Source organism: Taeniopygia guttata, chromosome Z (assembly GCF_048771995.1).
Source record: "Taeniopygia guttata chromosome Z, bTaeGut7.mat, whole genome shotgun sequence".
NCBI lineage: Eukaryota > Metazoa > Chordata > Aves > Passeriformes > Estrildidae > Taeniopygia > Taeniopygia guttata.
The window spans coordinates 77,112,428-77,127,082 of record NC_133063.1 but is presented as its reverse complement, the minus strand read 5'-3'; positions in this window follow the sequence as shown (position 1 = coordinate 77,127,082).

Here is a 14,655-nt window from a genome sequence, read left to right as displayed (position 1 = left end):
TGGAACATGTTAAAACATAAAAAAATTATACCAAATAATTGGACAATTATGAATTACTGAGAACATCCTTCATTTTATCAGGAGAAAATTGCACCCTTAACTGTGAAGGTAATTTTGATAAAATCAACACTCTGGGCTATGAATTTATCAAGCAAGTAAAGGTTGATTACATTACTTGATAAAATCATCAAATTGTCAATAATAATGTATTATTAACATGAAAACCTCTTGCTCTTTCTACTTACCAAATCATCTTATCTATTCATGCAACAATTGCAGCATACAAGTTAAAATAGGAGTCTTGATTTTGCCATCAGTTAAATGGAGGAAAAAACAACATTACTGTGAAGAGCTGAAAAGCTGTTTTGTAATTTTCATATTGCCTTGGGACCTTTGGAAGTCACTGCTCTCTTGCAGGAAAAGCACTGCACCTTTTTATTCAGCTGGTCTAGGCCATATGTTACATTTCTAATTAAAGCACAACCTTGAAATAGGGATGACTGCCACCTCATCATTAGCTGCATGAAGTGTTCTCCTTGACTTCCCTAGGTTTGTCAATGCCATGATTTATTCCACCCTTTCATATTTCTCTATGGCAAACAAGTCTCCCTCAAGCTGAAAACATATTTCCTCGGCCTCTGCTTGCCCATTCCTAAATGGAACTCCCTGCACTTAATGGTAAAATGGATATAATCCATGACGTTTTACTGGGCAATGTATAATCACAGCCTTATGGATCACTGAGGCTGGAAAAGCCCCCTAAGATCCTCAACTCAAGCTGTTAAACCAGCACTGCCAAGCCCACCACTAAACCATGTCCCTGATCACTGTGTTTCCACAGTTTTTAAATTCCTCCAGGAAAGGTGACCCAGCCACCTGGCCACCTGTCAAAAGGTGAAAGGCAGGCACTGAATGAAAAAAATACTTGTAGTCAGGAGTACAGGTCTTGTGATCCCAGACAATGTCCCATTTTTATTGACATGCATTTTACTTCCCCCAGTTTTAGCTTGGTTTGAGGTCAAGTACTCGCTATGTGTCACTCAAACGGGAACAAAACAGATAAGAATCTTCCTCATCATTAGGAAATGTGTTGACATTTAGGGTAGAGATGGCTGGAGCTGATGCCTTCTGATCCCAAACCCAGCAGGGCCTAGGTTCAGTGTGCTGGCCAGAGGCAAATTACCTCTCCAAACTGATTCCAAAGGGCTGGGATGAGGGGCCCAAAGCCCACCCACAGGGCCTGGGGCCACCCAAGAATCCCTCTGTAAATCTGCTTGGGACTGCCAGGACTGAGCCTTGCAGGCAACACAGGCACTGAGAGCACCTGGAGTACAGCCCAGGACACACTGCAACTACAATCTTCCTCTGCACTACGAAGGACAACTTCTGCCTCTCCTCAGCTGCCATCGGCCTGACATCAGCACTGCCGCCCTCTACACAAGCAGAAAAATAGTGAAAAACTTTCCTGAACAAACAATCCCTTGCAAAGGTGGGCAAGATCATTCTGATGACTCATTTGGTCTCCAGGCCTCTGAATATGCTGGGAGATGTCTGTGCCACGGCTGCAGGAAGGACACGGACCTCCTGCCACAAGTACAGGAGCGGCCGAATGGCAGAATTACCCCAACTTCTTTGGCAAACTCCTGGAAATTCTTGGCCATGGCTCTGCCTGGATCAATCCCTGTTCACTGTCATTACTGACCTTCTGAGCCCACCAATAATCCCTGCCTCCCACAGCTTTCAGCAGGAAAATAGAGTGAAGCTGGCCTGATGTTCTCCGTTCACCGCTGGGTCCCACTCTCTGGTCACACTCATGGCTTGAGTCCTCACCCAGCAGGGCCCGTGGTGGACAAGAGAGCAAACCAGAAAAGCCAGAGATGCAGATGGGAAAGAAAAACCTCAAGCTGACATTTGAAATAAGCACTCATTCAATAAGAAAATGGATTACACACCCACAGCTCCACATTTCTGCAGGAGGGAAGAAGGGAAAAGCGTGTGCAGAGAGCAGGGGGGAAATTGTGCACACCCAGCTCATCGTCAGGCTCGGAGCTCCATCTCGTGGGTGCTGGCCACCAGCAGCGGCCACTGGCCAAGGGGCTGGAGGCCACCAAACCTACCTCTTGGGGATCTGGAGCTCAGCAAGGCTCTCAGATGCACTTTCTGATAGCCTTTTACTTATTACTTTTTACTGACACCCACCTTGCATTTCTCAGCATTGAATCTCCCTTAATGTCCACGTTGGAGTCACTGATGGACAAAGCTGCACGTCTGGCAGGGCTGTCTGTGAGTTTCTTCTGCTCTGCCATGGCTCAGGGCTGCTTTGTCTCAGCACAGTAGTGAATGGGAAGACATTTGTCATCTTTCTGCAACGTTCAGTGCTGACTGTAACCAACAAACTTGTGAAGTGAACACTGAGAATTTAGGCTTTGAGCTACAAAGTACCTTCTTGCAATGTAGAACTCAAGAGCTATTTCACCTGCTCATATGCTTTATTAAAGATTCTTAAAGTCCTGCTAAAAATGGTGTTTTAATAAAAATGGTGTTTTAATAAAAATGGTGTCTTATTAAAAGCTGTACTTGGTAAAAAAACGTATTTTAGCTGAAAACCAAGGGTTGATGATCTACTAATATATGAAAATGGATGTAGAAAACATTCTCTGAATTTTTGATTAGATTGCCAATTGTGCATACTTTGAAACCTTCTAGGGACTTTGTGTGGTTTTGTCTTTGACTGACTCTTCTGAGAGCCTTATGGTTGTAGCACTTCTAGCTGTTATATGATGATGGAAGGAAAAATCTCCTACAAGTGGTAGTAGGAAGCTTTCATAAAGTCCTGCATTTGCTGTCATGCTGTGACAATTAAAGGAAGTATCACAGAAACAAAAATTCTTCAGGCTAGTTTCTATATTATTTGAAAATACATAAGTAGACAACCAAAATGAAGTGGGTAGCATAAGTAATAGTTCAACAGTTATGGCACTGGTTGGCTGGGTTTTTTTTCATTCATTTGTTTGTTTTTGTTGGTTTGGGTTTTTTTCAGTTCTATACTAAGAAAAACAACTAAGGTTTTTTGATATATATTTTTAAGTTTCCATCAATTGCCTTGTGACTCCAGAATTTGTGCAGAAGCTATTTCAAAAGGAGTCTAATGCTTTTTTTGCCAGTACTTAGTATTATGCTCTCTGTTTTAATGCTCTAATACACATTTTCATTTCCATAGCATCCTTAATTTGCTAATGCTTGTGGTGTCATAATTTGTGCATGGTACAGTTTTGGGTTTTTTTTATTCTCCCCCACAGCCCCCCCACAGATTCAGTTAAGCAAAATAGTTAATTGACTAGTTAGTTTCTCCTCTGAGTAAGTTTTAATGTGTCTTTCCATTATGATTTTTTGGTGGTGGATATTTCATAGGAGAGCTGAAAGAAACAGATTTCTTTAATTCTGACTGCCATAAACGTCAATGTAATTTAATTAAAGCCTCAAAAGGTTTTTACAAAAAGTGGCTATTCTCTTGCTTTCAGTCTGTGTGGTTTCCAGGAAAATAATATTTAATCTCACCAAGTTTAAAGAAGGCAAATGACTCCCCCACTGCCTACAGACCAAATAAATGGTCCCTTTCCATAACCCTGGTTTCTTGGACCAAGTCTTCCCCAGTTTTCAGTTTGGGTTTCATTTTCCCCCCTTGGTACTGCCTGGCTTTTATCTATTTTCAGCTGAGATTGATGCTTCATTCATCATCTCCAAATAAAATTACCTGCCTTTATTTCTTCTGTGTTTTCCCCAGAAAGGGAGAAAAAAGCGCCACTCAACACTATTACATGATGTCCACAAACAATATTTTATTCAACTTACAGAAGCTCTGGCTGTTCAGGTTCTACTTATTTCCAAATCTTCTTATTGCAGTAGCTGTGTTGTATTTTAAAAAGTGATTTTAATTGTTGCTGACCTCTTACTCTTTGAGTCATGTTGCTTGCTCTGAGTATGGCTCTGGTAGTAAGTACTGAAAACCAATAATGAGCTTGTGGTTTTCTTGCAGTGCATGCAGGTTTCAAAGATTATTATCTCCTACACTTATTAAATACATAAACTATGTTAAGAACACGACACCTTGTGGAACAATTTCTGATCACATATAGCTGTTTTGATCTGACAGATGAATTCCGTCTTCTTTTTAAATGGGAGCACACTTAGTATTTATTCAATTATAAAATATTTATGGTCTGCAGCATAAAAACTGAAACTTCGTTCTTCTATTGTAGTAATGTCTTCAAAGACGAGATTTAATCTAAGTTACCAATCCCCTTGTTGATGGCATTTGTGTGTCTTTGGCCAGTCAAAAAAAAAAAAAAAAATTTAGAAAACATATGTCATCGAGTAAATTTTTGGTAATGAAAAAAGTTAACTTTGTCTATATACAAATCTAGGGGTAAAGTGGCCACTTTTTATTTAGAAAGAGCTATTAATTAAATGCCAGTACAGTGTTATTTCTGTAAAAAATAGTTCATGTAGACAAAGGTATAGTATTTTAGTATTTCTATTTCTGTATTATACGATACCAGTTTAGTGCTTAATTTAATCATGTTTCTTTTATCAGTGCATTTCACATTTATTTCCCATAAACTCTTGCACTTTTGTCTATAGAAAATAGCTATTGCAGTCTTACATACTTAAAATAATGCGAAAACTAACATATCAAGTAATGTGAACACTGATTTTCAAGAGCTGAAATAACTTTAAAGTTTTCCAGTTTGAAGTTATAATAATTTCACTTAAAATTACCTAATTGGTTAATAAATACTTTTTAAAATATACCTATTTATATGTATATATACCTCTATGTGTGAGTGTATATATATAAATTTATATATTCTTTTTATAAATTTTTCATTTTATATATACAAACGTGATTTTGACTCTTTTGTTATTGTTCATGGCGCTTGAGGGCTGATTCTGCTGATTTCCAAGTAGATTTTGTTTTAACTGCAATAGTAGTGGAAATTATGATAAAACAGGGTAGTTTGTAGGACTAAACCTTCAATTTGTGTTGTGTTTGTGATCAGTTGCATGTCTGTAGTTTGAATGTATGTATCACTGAAGACAAAGTGTGTAAAAGAGAGGTTTTTTTCCCCACATCTCTGCATTTGTTTCATGACAGAGATGGTTTTGAGGCAGTAAATAATGTTAAAAAATGAGTCTCATTGTGGAGACAAAAAGCTTGCCAGTTGTTTTAACTTGCATAATTGGAATTATGTTTTTAAGCTTCCTGGAAGCTAATGATCAAAAATTATGAAAGTCCATTATCAGAAACAAAGATACTGAAAAATAATAATGAATGTGTTATGCTTAAATCAACTTTGTTAATCCAAAGTGAATATCTCTTTTAAAGTCCTGCTGCCACATCTCCCATATCTTGCACAATAAGCAATTCTATATAATCCTTTTTTCAAAGTGCAATAGTAAAGTGAAAACTGCACAAAATCATTTTACATATGTGAAGGTCTAAAACTAGGTAATTGAAGTAAATCAGCATTGCAACTTCAAAGGAATGCTCATACTTTTTCAAAACACAATTTTCAGCTCAGATAATAATACAGAAGAGTTCCAGTTGCCTGAGGATAGAAATCAAACAGAAATGGACACTGTTGAAGATCTGAGAAGACAACTCCATAGGCTGGAGAAAAGAAATTTGGAATTACACAGTCAACACAATCAAGAGGTAAGGACTTTGTTTGTTTGCTTTATTTTACCCTTGGAATAAATGTAATTTGTTTCCTTAAATGCCATTTGTTTCCTTGAAATAATCCTCTCATCAGGTGACTCAAAATCACATTCAGTAGCTGGAAAATAGCAAAGTAGCACTGTACAGACATCTCACACCTGTCCACAGGAACTGATACCACTTGTAGCGTCCTTGCTAATAGTTGAAGGTGTGTGTAAGAAACTTGAGCAATACACAACAGCAAAGTCATGCAGAAGAATATTTTGCACCCCCAGTTTTGGAATTCTCAATGTAAGATGTGTTTTGTTGGGTGTTTTAATCCCAGTAATTTCAGGGATCCATATTATAGAATCACCCCACCACTGATGGAGCAGTGGGAGCACGACAAGAGGAAATCACTGTGTATGAAGCAGGAATTTCTAAATAAAAGGATAGGGAACAACAAACTTGGTTTATTAGCTGTATTTAGTAGAAAACAGATGAATGAGCACCCACACCAGCTGCCCCTAACAACCTCCTAAGAGCAGAATTGTTACTTAGAGCAGTAATAAAATTCAAACTAAAGGAAATTTTAATGAAGTATTTTTTCACTGCTACTTCATTTAGTTACTAGTTTGCCACAAGAGCATCAGGGAAAACTTTTTTAATGGGGTTCAATTTTTTCCCATGAATGGACCTCCTCTTAATAAGCATGCTGCTGCTTTGTAGATGTCTGAAGAAGTGCCTGTTTTACTTTCCACCTTCTTGCATGCAAATGGCTTGAACATAGTTTCCTGGGTCCAGTTTTTGGCAGCAGTGACTAGACTGTCTTTCTTACAGCAGATAAGAGCCTTTTTTGAAGCCTTTTCTTTGTTCTCTGTTGTGTTTAATAGCATTCTGCTATTAACTGCTATTATGACTGTTGAACATCATTGGACTGAAGTTTGTGTTTACATAGTGTCTGATAATCTAGTATCCCAACACAGCTGCTTTTCTAGTCCTTAAATGCAGTTACCAGAAAATTGTCTGTGGAATATAATTGAAGTTTTTTACTTTCTTAAGGCAGAGTATGTTTGGAAAAAACAGGGAGGTATGTTTAAGGTACATGAAAGTGATCTAGGAACAGGATCAGTTTGCATAAAAAAAAAAAGTATCTAAAATGTGCAGTTTCAAGACTGTATTTCAAATTCAGATGGAATAAGATGGCAGGTGTGAATGCAATTTCTGAAATATTTATTTTCTAGATGTCTCACTGTGAAAAAGAAATAATGAAATTAAGGTTGGAACTTGAGAGAGGAGAAGTTCTTCATCAACGTCTGCAGAGTGAAATGTCATTTGCTAAAAAAGAGGCTCATATACAGATGTCTTCTGCAGAGAACAAGCTGTGGGATGCAAAAAGCAAAGTTTTGGAACTACAAGGTAAGTAAAAAAAAAAATCATAGACCAGAGGCTACATCAATCTCAAGTCATAAAAACAAGCAGAGATTGCATGACGTTTTATGGTTACAGCCTTTTTTGAAAGTCTCTTATTTCCCCATGTCTTACTCATTGGCTTCTGTAAGCTCATAAGAGTTTACAAGGGCCTTGCTGTCTCATATGAATTAAATATAACCTGCTAAACCTTGCAATCCCTTTTTTATCTCTTGCTCCTTACCTTCTGTTATTCCTTCCCTCAGTGTGTACAGAATTGTAATTAAGGTGTCCCTCTCCACTTCCTGCTTATCACTATGCCAGCAGGTCTTCCTTCTACATTTCGGGGGGAAAAAAAATCTAATCCTGTTTATTTGTTTACCCTTTTCCCAAAAATTTTTCCTTCCCCCCCATGAGGTCTCATTGTGCTGCTTTTTTCTTTCACCTTTTCAGGTATTTCTAGCTTTTCATTGCTCATATCTTCATGTCATCTATGGTTTTGTTTTTATACAAGTAATGTGTGTTATGACAGTAGTATGTGGAAAGGAGGGGTTTTACCTACATATTTTTCTCCCTATTAGTTTTGCATTCAGAAACTCAAATTTTCTTAATCCTTCTCAAACAGGGAGATATTTTTCACACTTAAAAGCCGGGGAGATGCATTTTTTTGTTACCTAAGTAAGTGTAATAATCTTTAAATTTAGTATAGGAGATGCATTTGTGAACCTTTGGTGTTCACTAAAATGACTGGAGCACTCCTGGAGTTTGTAATTTTGCCAGGATGGAAGGAGACTCTGAAACTTGCAAGTACACTTATACTGTCAGATTTTTAAAAAATAATAAATCTGCACTTTCATTCATTTGGAGAACACACAAATTACAAACATCTTAGTTGGTTTAAAATTCTCAAACTTTTTTTATTTGGTTGGGGTTTTTTGTTTGTTTTGTTCTTTGTTGGGGTTTTTTCTCTGGTTTTGTTTTTATTGTGACAAATGTCAAAGAAGCCAAATAGTTGTGGTGTTGCTTCTCATTTCTTTTTCAGTTTTTAACTTACTGCTTCTTCTTCCTCATCTCTTGGAGCCTTGCTCACTTCATGTGGTGTTTTTCATACAATCTCAGCTTAAATTCTTGGATAGAGCACCTCACTTGTGCCCTGTCTTTAGTATTTTCTCCAAACTGTTTTTCTGCTGCTCTTCTGGAGACTTGACTTCCTGACATCTGACAGGTGTTCCCCTTCATTGTGTTTTCTCACCATGTCTCTTCTGGTTGTTTCACCCTTCTGCGGCTAGGCAGAAATTTCAGAAGAATGGGATGAATTTGAAGTAAAAATCTATCAGAAAATGGTGATCACATAAATGCCAACGTAGCTAATTGTACTCAGTAACATAAAAAGCTAATACAAAATATTTTACTGAGATTATGAAATGAAGCAAAGTTCCTAGTAAAACTGCTTTTAGGAAAAGAACTTTCACAGAGAAATAAATCCAGTATTTTCCTGTCTTGGGGCAGTTGCTGGGCTGAAAATTTAAATCTCTTGAGCAGCAGATAATTTCCCTAGAAAAGCCAAGCCTTTGCTCATTAGCCCTACCTGCCTTAGGTTTTCCTGGAGTCTTTTTCATGCGGCAGCCATCTGTCTTTACCATTACTCAAACTGAGCTTGAAATTATTTGGTACAGACTAAAGTTTCACGTAGATATTTGGAAATAAGCTTGCCAAGTTTTGCAGAAAAATGCAATTAAGTTCCCCATGCTTATAGAGGCCTCACTTGAAAGAGTTGAATTTGTATTCCTTTCCAAAGGGGGGAGAAGAGCTTTAATTTGTTGAAATCTCCAAAGCATTTCCATGTCCTTGTGGGAAAGATGCTAAAAGAACACAAAATGTGGTTGTTCCTCTGTAGTGAAACTGAAAGTGTTAATGATCCAGTGTGTCACAGGATATCACAGTACACAGACTTAGGTTCATTATACATTTTTTTTCCTGAACATGCTTATTTGCAGTGCTATTTTTAATTTTCTTTTTCTCTTTCTCTCTTTTTTTTTTTTTTTTTTTTTTTTTATTTAACAGCTGTACTCGATGGCGAATACCAACAGAAAGCAGAGGCTGAGAAAATGGTTGAAAGTGCTCAGAGGCAGTGGGAAGAGGAGCAACAAAGATTGGCAGTGGAGAGGGATAACATCCACAGAGCACACCTTGCTGAACTGGAATTCCTTTTCAAAGAAAAAACTGAAACAGAAACGGCTTCTCAGGTGTGATATATTTATCGATGGAAAGTTCCATGAGATGGTGGCTGAAAGTTTTTTGGTGCAAAGTGTGTGGTGGGTTGGAGTTTTTCTGGTTTAAGAGGAAAAAAATTCCCCAAATAGCTGAATACTACAGATTTGAAGGTTACAGCCTTATGAAATTACACTTAGTGTGTAACACTGGTTTGGGGCTTTGATGGAATGTGTTGTGGCTGTTTGTGATGGTAAACACCTAACCCAAGTTATCAGTACACAGTGGTAATGAAAAACAGAGGAGCTTGTGGACAGGACATAAGATCCTTCTCAAAACAAGCAGAAACACAAGTCAGTTTTTATTCAAAGCTGATTCCTATAAAGGTAGGGCAGGGTTTAGACTGTGAAGAAGCCGACTTTTAAATAAGTGTTTTCTTTTTTAAGTTGCCAGGTACAGCAGGGCAAGCTCTGAGTTCTGGCTAACAGTAGGTGGCTGAGTTGGTTTGAGGAGGCTCTGGAAGGGTATGGCCTTCTGTTGTGTACAGTGTTTTGTAGAAGATTCTTTCAGAGAGTTTAATGCTGCAGCAAAAGATGAATGTTGAAAAAGTATGCTGTGCTCTGCCAAGTGATGTTTGTCCTCAAAAAAAGACAAAAGGAGCAGTGTATGGTCAGGGCATTGTGTTCTCTGTCAGTTCCCTGGCAGTCTTCTCTGCCAGTGGTTGTAGAGGAAGGGGCTTTCTTGGTAGATGTATTAAAGCTACAAAATAGCAGGATATGTAATTAAGACGAGTAGACTAAGATCGCCATGAATACACCTAGCTCATTGAACAGGTCAGCGTGAGCTGTAGACTTTCACAATCTTGACATCTCTGAACTCAGAAGTCTTTCTGAACTTTCAAAACTCTCCAAAAGGAAAATGTCATTCACTAATAGGTGCCAAACCTATAACATGCCTTCAGCAGTAAAAATGTTCTATTTTTCCCTTTTGCTTTTGTAACTGTTCCTCTGCCATCACCCTACAGTTATGTTATGTATAGTTATAAAATTCCGGGAAATAAAAAAATCTTACAGCTGGACATGACTGCATTGAAAACTTAATTCATTTAAACTTGTCAGATAAATATGAGGGTTTATAAATTATGACTTTGAATGCATTGCAGTCTTTTGTGTTGTGTATTTACAGGCTTGGTTGAAATCTCCTTTACTTATTCTGAGCTATAAAATGAAAGCTAAGGAGATTTAATTGTGGTCTTAATACATGCAGAGAAGTGGGATTCTGAGTATGTAGGCAAATCCTGGCTGGGAAAACTGCACTTCACAAACTGTAATTCTGAACTTGGCTGTGAAAATGCTGAGGTAGGGATGGGAGTGGAGCCACAGAGTACTGAAATGTGTCTCTGGGACACGCAGGAAAAGTCACCCTCTGCTATGTGACAGATTCACGATGAGCTGTGCGCATCCTGGCCCAGGATAGGAGGAGTTGGGGTTCGCTAGGAAGGCCAATAGCATCACCTCGTGGTTAGACAGGAGACCGTATCCCTTCACGTTTTTTTCCTCAGAATACTTGGGAGATTGCGTCGTTTACACACGGTTAAAAAACAAACAAACAAAACAAAACAAAAACAACAAAAAAAACCCCCCAAAGAAAACAAAAAAAACCACAAAAAACCCCAAAAAACCAAAAAACAAAACAAAACAGAACAAAAAAAAAAAAAAAAACAAAGCAAAACCAAAACAGCCAGCCATGTTTTCCATGAGCAAGTATTTGCAGGTGGTACAGGGATAGTATTAAACAGTCATACAGCCTCCAAAAAGTTCCGAAATTCTTCAAAGCTATGAAATCCTGCAGCTCATGCTGACTTGTTTAATGAGCTCTATATATTCATGACAATTTTATTTTGCAAATGTTAATCACATTTCCTGTATAAAAAGTTTAATCTTTTTTTGTAGTATTTTACAGCAAACTATCTGTTAATTATTTCACATTTCCTAGTTCACTTTTGTTAATAGCTGGAAGATAAACTTGAAGAAATAAATATTTCTATATCTTTCCAGGTATAGTTCCATACAAATTGTTAATTTTGGTTTATTCATTTACTTATTTATTTATTTTGCATTTTGAAGGGAAGAAATCCTGTCTTGCTGGACATGAAAAGCTAGATGATTAGCTTAAATTTAGTCCAAATTCATATGGACTATGGGGATTTCATAGCACTGATTTCACAGACCCACAGAGTCCAGTAATGTCAATAATTCTTCCAACCTGTAGCTTAGTTCAATTTCTGTATGCAGAAATTGATGTGGGGATCAGCTTCTTTTATTCTACTGAGGACTTCATATTTCATAAGTTTCTAAAGTAATTCAGTTTCTAGAAAGAAGAAAATCCTTTTCAAAATAGCAGAAATTAAAATTATTAAGTCTGTAGGAGTTACTGTTTCTAAAAACATCTGATTTGAAATTTTAGCAATTAATATCAGAACAAAAATGAACTTTTGTCCCCATGTGCCATGTAACCAAATGCACCCTTTTTCTATCATTGCCACCGAGCTGAGAGACAGAAGAGATTGGAATTGCTTTACTCTTTTCGGGAAAGATTTCCTGTGGAGATCTGGTTCTGATTTTAGTCTTACCACAGAAGGTCATGTTCACAGTGATTTTTGGGCCAATAGAGTTTTCTTGGTGGTGAATTAAGAGCATGTTTGCTGTTGGGTAAACACTTCTGTTGACATGTGCTGGCATCTTACCTTTTAAAGTTCTAGCATCTTCTGATGTGGTCTCCACTCCTCTGTTGAACTCTCTACTGCAATACTTCATCTTAGTAAAAGTACCTCTTGATGTAATTATTTATTCATTTACCTATTTATCTTTAGAAATCTAATGCTGCCCTGCAAAGCATGCTCAAGAAGTTTAAAGATATGGAGGTTGAGCACCATGGCTGCAGCAAGATGCTGAGGCTCCAGGCTGACAACCTGTATTTCAAGGATAAACGGCAGGAGACCCTCATCAAAGAGCTGGAGGTAAATCTTTCTGCCTGCTGCTGGGAGCCTCAGCAAGCACTGGCACAACTAAGCAGTTTCATTTTTGAGGGGTGGAACCTCTGATTTAGGCTTTGTGTGCCTTGTGTTTGATTAACAAAATGTGGAGCATCAGTTTGGCAGGAAAGGTGCATTCACAGGTGAATGCTGCAAGCCTGACCTGAGACTCTGAACAGCAGATGGGAAGAGTTTTATGTCCCTGGGAAAGTGCTCTTAGCAATATGGAGGTATAGAGGGAGTATTTGTGCAGGATTTGTGATTTCTTTTTTTTTGTAATTTAAGCATGTTAAACAGATAAATCTTTTGGGAGGTGGAAAAGCTTAAACATTTTGGCTGATGACACAAAAATGTGGAGTAGGTTTGGTATGCTCTGTGCTGTGACTTTCTCTTTAACAGGCCTTCTACAGATCTCTGTTTCTCTTTTATTTCCTTTTGTGAATGTGCGAGATTATACAGGGTTTAAATTTATTACCAACAGCTTGTATTAAAATTTATTTATTTATTTATTTTCTAGCAAATGTTTCCCTAACTGAAGTGCTTAGAGTGAGATTCAGTCTCACATACTTGCTATTTTGCTTTACCTGTCCAAAATCAGTGACTTCATTTATATCTGTGTATCTTTAGGTATCTTAAATGACTTTTAATATTAATGTGGTTTTCTTGATCTTTATTGTATCACTTGAAGGTAGGAGTCATTTTGGGCTGTACTGTTCTTCTCAAATCAGTCATGAGTCTTAAGTGAAAAGATTTTTTTTTTGATAGAAAACAGTGTAGTTAAAATTGCATGTGAATTTCTATTATAGCAACTCTGTAGTTACTGCTTTTGCTAAAAGCATTTTTTAAATTAAAATTCCATGTCCAGGCCTTTATATGGAGATAGGTATTCTGTGATTACAAAAAATGCAGCAAGAATATAATCCTACATCAATTTCTTTAACTAAACAAAATTTTTATTTTAATATTCTGGATATGTAATTGTTTTCTTTTATTTATTTATTGAGATGAGTTTTCACAGTTCCAAAGTGCAAGTAGTTCAGATACCACAGGCTGGTTTATGGAGACCTAATAAACTGAACAAATAAAGTTGTCTTTGCATGATGTTATCATCTTTCTGGACTTAAATATTTTCAAAATGTCCTTTTAGGCAGCTACATTGAAAATAAAGGAACTGGAGGAAAACACTTCAGCAGCAAGACTAGCACATATAGACTGTAAATACGCTACAGAAAACATGCAGGTAAACTTTTAATTAAATATTTGGTAGAAGTTTACAGTAAAACAGAAGATGAACTTGTAAACTTACAATCTTCCAAAAATGCTAAGACTTTCTTGCTCCAGTAAAAGCACTGAATAGATTTTTTGCAATGAGTGTCAAAACTGTAAAAAGTAATAGAAAAATATCTCCGTTTTTCAGGGGACTATCGAGTTAATAGAATAAATATTAAAATAAAATGTCACATTCTTATATTTGAGAATTCCAAGTAGTATTGAAACAGTGAGGGGAAAGGAAATGCTTCACAGTAGTTAAACTATTCAAATATCCTGTCCTATATCTTTGGAATGGGTACTTAGATAATTTTGGGGACTGAGTGCATATATCCAGCTTCTCTAGGTGTGAGATATCAATGCATCCTGAGACTGCAGTTCCAAATGTAATTATTCAGAGTACATTTCAGCTTCAAAGCTATTATATCTGCAGTTACCAGAGAAGTTTGAATACATGAAAAAAAATGTAATATGTGTACCTGAATATTAAATTCTTGTGTTATTACACTGTATTACACAGGATTTGATCCATTAAAGCAATTAGGGTTTATTTTAAAAAACAAGTGTGAAAAACCTGTAAGGTGATTGCTGAGTGATCTCATACTGACTAACAAAGCCTTCATACTGGACTTTTGAAAAACTAAATGATAAAACAAAAGGGAATGTAACATTTTTTTTCTTGTTTTCTGAGAAATACAAACAAGCATTGCCACTTCTTCAGTCAGTTATTTTCTTTTGACCTTCTCTAAGTACAGGCACTTAGCTTTCTGAAGTGATGATTAACTAAGTAGTGACGATTCAGTTTTCTTGGTTTCTTCTCTACTTTAACAACATACAAAGGAACTGTAAGGGTAACATTCCTGCGGCTTTCGGGGGTCACTTGCGGCTGTCCCCCGTCCCTCCCCGGCCCCCCGGGACCCCTCCGGCTCGCTGTCCCCTCAGGGGACCGGGGTTTGCCGCAGTCCCGCTGCACTGGGCTCACCAGGCAGCAGCTGGGTTAGCACGGTCCGAGCGGCGGTGCGCCTCGGTCGCC